Source organism: Mchenga conophoros, linkage group LG14 (assembly GCF_057382185.1).
Source record: "Mchenga conophoros isolate Kocher_MC1m ecotype Shallow Benthic linkage group LG14, M_conophoros_male_GT1.1, whole genome shotgun sequence".
Lineage (NCBI taxonomy): Eukaryota > Metazoa > Chordata > Actinopteri > Cichliformes > Cichlidae > Mchenga > Mchenga conophoros.
The window spans coordinates 19,227,026-19,233,061 of record NC_140539.1 but is presented as its reverse complement, the minus strand read 5'-3'; positions in this window follow the sequence as shown (position 1 = coordinate 19,233,061).

Genomic DNA, 6,036 nt, shown 5'->3' with positions numbered 1-6,036 from the left:
GTATGTGTAAAATGTTAAAATAACAGTTTTATGTGACCATAATAGATCATTTCAAAACTTTTCCCACCTTTAATGTGACCTCTAACCTGCACAATTGAATATAGTTTACATCTGAGAGGTTCCAGAACTAATTGGTATTTCTTTATAATTTTTTAGGGTCTTATAATATAAAATGCTTGAAATGACAGGATGATACTGCCACCGCCATGCTTTACCATAGGTATGGTGTTCTTTTGGTGTTGCAACACCAAAACATATCTTTTGGCAAAAATTTCCCACATGTTTTTGGGAAACTAGATTTTTTTTCCGGGGAGCTTTGTTTTTGCAAATTGTAGCTGAGCTTGATTGTTTTTGTTTTGTTTTTTTCTTTAGTCCGTCTTGCAACCCTACCTCAAACTCCAAACCTATGGAGAATATTGGAGTTTGTCGTTCCAAGTAGTATACAACCAGCATGGTTGCACTTTCTGGAAATTCCTGCAGCTCCTTCAGTGTTGCTGTAGACCTGTAGAACTTTTGGCAGCCTACTTGACTAGTTTTCATCTTGTCTTTTCATCAGTTTTGTGGGGACAATCAGTTCTTTGCAATGTCACTGTTGCCCCAAAATCTTTGGGCATCTGCCAGAAAGATGAAGATGAAGAGGAGTGTACAGCATGACAATGACCGCAAGCATACATCCAAATCAACAAAAGATTGGCTTAATCAGAAGAAAATTTAAGGTTTGGGCATCCCATCCAGAGTCCAAATCTAAATCCTAAACGAGAATGTGTGGGGCAATGTGAAGGGCTGTGCACAAGAGATGCCCTTGCAATGACAAGCGGACAAATACTGCCATGTCAAGGTGTGCCATGCAGACTAATACTGAATGCTGTGATTAAATCAAAATGTGCATTTGTTTTGATGTGTGTGCACAGTTGTGCAACCAGCTTACATTTTTATTTTTGTGTTTTTACTCACAGATTTGTTTGTTTTTTATAGTTGAATTGTAAATGTTATAGGTCACATTAAAGGTGGGCAAAGCTTTGAAATGATTCAACGTGGTCTGATTATTTAACATCACAAAAACCTGGCCCTTTAATTGTACAGTGGATACTAAATTAAAGCCCTTGTCTCTATGCCATACCCACCATTCTCATCTCTTGCCAATGCTGCCCTTCTCTGCCTTTCCAGCCGTGGGATTTAATTTCTTTCCCAGTGGTCTCATGATCCTTTCCAGCTGTCACTTAATTCTAAAAGAGGGTTCCATGTCATCACCACATAGGCAAGTGTACACACATGCTCATATGTCAGAGCATTGCAACCTTTAGACCTAGTCTGTTGTGCATACACGCCTCTCGTGAGCAGTGGGCAGGATTGCCCCAGCATGCAACCTTGGCAGTTTTTCGGTTAGAGCATTGGCTTTCTTATAGGTTTGCTGCTTCATTGACCCCTGTTATTTTCAGGTTTCATCTGAGATACTGTTTGAAGCATCGGCACATCTGGTTTGTGCTGAATTTCAAAGAATCACACAGAGAAAGATTTGATTTTGCAGAGTTTGTGTATATGGTCACAGATTATTAAAGAAAAGCACTAAATTAGGATCCTGTGTCAGAAAACATAACAGAGTGACTGGGTACCTCACTGCAGTTCCTCCTGTTCTTTTTTTCTTACATTTTTAATCTGTGGGTACACAGAACAGGGACTCTTTATTTAATAAGGGACATTATTAAAATACTCCTCAGATGGCACTGGTCGGCACTTTTATTAAGAGAAATCAGGTGTGTTATGAGACCAGGGAGATTGCCCCTTACTTGTAGTATGAGCACTGACAAAATTTCATTTCCCTGAAAAGGCAGTGTTATGTGTTATTATTGTTGTTTTTATGAGCGATCAATAATCTGTGTGTTGTTTATTATTTTTTCTTTTTCTATGTGCATCTGAGTGACAGTTTTGGCATAAATAGGCTGCACTTGCCGCCATGAACGTGATGCAGCTGACAAAAAAACAAAAAACAAAGCCATCACTCAATACGTGAAATCAAAAGTTGGGTCACATTCCGGTCATTTACGTGGAAATTTGGCTAAATCTATGACATACTCCTTTATGCAATTCCCTACTCTTTAACCCTGGTTGAACTTAAAAAAACATCCTCATGACCAGTAAAGCAGGTTCTTTATATTGTACATGTGTCAGAGAGGCACAGTTTCACGGTTAATAGCGTCAGAGTGGCGTGGAGTGATGTACGGTTATGGCCAATTAGATTGGCTTCTGGCAGATTTATGACCAAATCAGCCATTTGTCTTCTCCCATCCCTGCCTTAGCTGGCCTGACTCCTGGTATTCTGCAAACCCCCGGCACCATCCTGTTGCATCTGCTGTAGCTTTTGGTTCATTTATGCCCCCACCCACTCTGCCTCAGTATAGACAGGAGGTAGATATTTGACAGAGAGATAAGACAATAACATGAGTGTATGTCTTTTGCGTCACAAAATTGAAACCGACATGCCTGCTTAGCAGCGCTCGCCACAGACACACGCGCAGCAGAACGAAAGGATCTTAAAGGCATGACTCACTGGTGTGTGCCATGGGCCTGAACCTTTCTTATCTTTGTGCATTCCATAACTACACGCATTTCATCTTTTACTGGCTTAAACTCCAGTGATGCTGTTTCCTGTGTGGCTTTGTCTATATGTGGGTTTTTGCTCCATTTCACAAGTATGGATTTAAATACTTCTCATTCTGTGTGTGTTGTACTGCACTGGTTAAATTGTGTGACAGTATGGCTGGTATTGTTTTTATCTTTTGAGTCTGCTGGTGTGCAGTACTGTGGAATGAACTACTGGAAAGCTGGTTTTGAGTGGGCCGTTGTGGCAGTTTATAGTTCTGCCTCTGTCTGTTCTGCAGATAGATTTCATCAGTCATGCAAAATACAGATGCGCAACTTTCCAGGGATCGTAATTGAGGTCAGGTCAGAAGACACGTGTGGTCTGAGTAGAAAGAGCCATGGTGCAAGTGTTCCCTTTCATCTTTTAAGATCCTGTCACTCAGATTTATGTATTTTCTAACTTTGCCCAAATGAAGAGTTAAAACTATTTATTTTCCAGGGTTGGCTGTTGCCTGAAAAATCATCACAAGATGCTTTTTAGTCATTTTCATAAATTCACTTTTCTCCACCCTGCGTGCCGTCACCCCTCTTTTGCACGTTACGTGGTGTATGCTGTACAGTGCAGCGAGGAATGCCCAGACCTCTACATTGGAGAGACCAAACAGCCACTTCACAAGCGCATGGCACAACACAGAAGAGCCACCTCCACAGGACAAGACTCAGCAGTCCATCTGCATCTTAAGGATAAAGGACACTCTTTCGAGGATGCCAATGTTCACATTTTGGACAGAGAGGACAGATGGTTTGAAAGAGGAGTGAAAGAAGCCATCTATGTCCACTGTGAGCGACCATCTTTGAACAGAGGCGGTGGTTTACGACACCAACTGTCTGCCATCTATTATCCAGTTTTGAGTTCCCTTCCCAGACGCCTTAACGCCCACTCACATCCTGGGCCATCTGACCTCAGGAAATCACATGATAAGGTGGAGCCAGGTTTCACAATGAGCTCACCTGAAACTCTGGCTGATTGTGACCTAAACCCGCTTTCACACCTTGGCTCATGTGATTAGGTAGAGGATCATCAGGGGGTCCTTTGTCCCTCTTTGGAGAGAAACTCCCACTGGGTTTAAATCTGGGACTCCCCACCATTTGACCTTAGAACTGAAGAAGCTTCTCGGATGAGAGGTGAAACGGCTTCAAGCAACTTAAAGAAGTCCAGACGCTTTTCTTTCCAAGCTCCTTAGACTACGATGACCTGGATGACCGAGAACCTTCACAGACGTAATCTGTTTTACTTCTACTGACTTTCATTCCTCTTCTGTCCAGTGCATACCTCCACCTCTCCAGACTCTCTTCCCCCTGCTCCCCACTCTCACCACAGATCACATCATACTCCACGTAGACTCCTGCCCGACCTCATCTGTCAGCCCGTCCATCCACCATTGCGAACACGTACTGTGCATCCATCAATCCTTTTTTAATTCTGTAGGAAAAGCAAGGAGCTGTGCCAAGAACACTCAAGGTTGGACTGCTTCATCCGTTATTTCAATGATGACATTTCTATTGTCTAATGGCATCCGTGTTACATGCGCCTATTGAAGGAGATTACCACAGTATTTCAATAGTTGCCCTTTCTATCTGTTCTGCTTCCATGATAGCACAGCCAGTGATCTGTTGCCCTGTCTGTACTTAGCTTTAGATGGCTGGCAGCCAGCTCGAGGCAGTCTCTCAGCTGGTAGGCTTATCTCCTTTGGAACATCATTTATTCTATTGTAGTGTTGGCTTTATTAAATGCCCACATTATGACTGATGGATGGCAGACTGATGCAGACAGATAAGGAAAGAAAAAGAAGGCGTTCGTGTGTGTGTGAGTGTGTGGTTGTCTATGCACAAGAGAAAGTGTGTGGGTGTGAGTTAGAGAGAAGAGAAAAAATAAAATGATATGCAGTGGATTGGGGTCACGCTGCTCCAGAAAGTCAAATGAATTAGCGCGCACCTTCATGAAATTGTGTTAGGGTGTGTGAGCATATACATGCACTATGTCTGTCTGACTCAGTGTCTTTCTGATTGGTCCATTGGGGCCATTAATGAACATGATCTGCTAATAGAGGTCAAGGTCGTGACTGTTGTTAGCGCCAGACTGATCGTCATTCTGTCCTCTGATCAGATACAGCAAGCATGTGCCACCGCCGCGAGCTCCATTATCACCCTTTAGAGCCATGTTCGTCCATGTAAACCCGAGCTGAACATATCTGGCACATTGCCACGGACCTGGCTTATTGACCACGGCTGTTGTTTGATTACAATCAGATGCTGCTCGAGTGCCATTTCCTGTTAGTTAATTGAGGAGCAGACTGTTGTCTGCCAAGATTTCACAATTATGAAACCATGTTAATGACAGTATGGAGACTTCCATCTTTAATTCATTTAATGTAAAAGTATTGCATTCACTGTGTACTAATTACAGCCATTTTTATATTCCCCCCCTTTTCCGGTTGCTCAAAAGTAAATGGACAAACTAACATAATTTTAAACAAAATGACTGTCATTAATACTTTACATGGTGTTCATATTACACACACATTCACAGTAGAGTCTACAACACATTTTGAACTACAGATCAACTGAGAATGTATGAATAGCCTATTTGAAATGAATGAATAGTTGATTCGTCTTTAATTACTGTTTCAGAGAGCATGTTTTTTGCTTTTTGTTTTTGGAGAAAACATCTGCTTTCATCCAAGGTAACGTCACTTTTTACTTAAGATCTGACAACACACAACCACAGTGATTTTAATCTATTTTATTGAAAGTGAAAATGGCAGTGTTGGAATCAAAAATGATCAATACTGATTCTGTATTAATAAACATTTAAAGTTTAATGAAGACTATCCGGTGCATTCAGCATTGGTAGTATATCCTTCATGGGGGATGTGCTTCCCACACTCACTGAAATGGAAGCCCAGGTCCCTTTATAATCTTATGAGCTACTTTTGCTAGCTATTTTAGGGAACAGCCCTCACTTGGCGCCTTTTCATTTAACGCTTTTCCCGAGCACTTTATACAACATAACTCCTTCACACAAGCACTGCTTTCAGTGCGTCTATCTAACATCCCATGAAGGCTTGAGCAGTCAGGAAGCGAACCAGCAACCTACTGACTAGTTAACTGCTCTTCAGTTATGTCAGTTTGTCACTGTCCAATTACTTTTGTCCAATGTCTGCGTGTGTGTGTGTGTGTGTGTGTGTGGGGGGGGGGGTTATGTATGAAAATGGCTCTAATTCCTAATACGAAAGACATAATAATAAACAATAAATAAAAGTAATAATAAATACAAAATAAAAAATGTAATACAAAAATAAACTAAAGTACACAGACTATGACATTGCCCAACTCCGTCTGTCTATCGATTGGCTCTGGTTTGTTTTCCAGCGCAGAGTAGCGCGTTGACGCGTA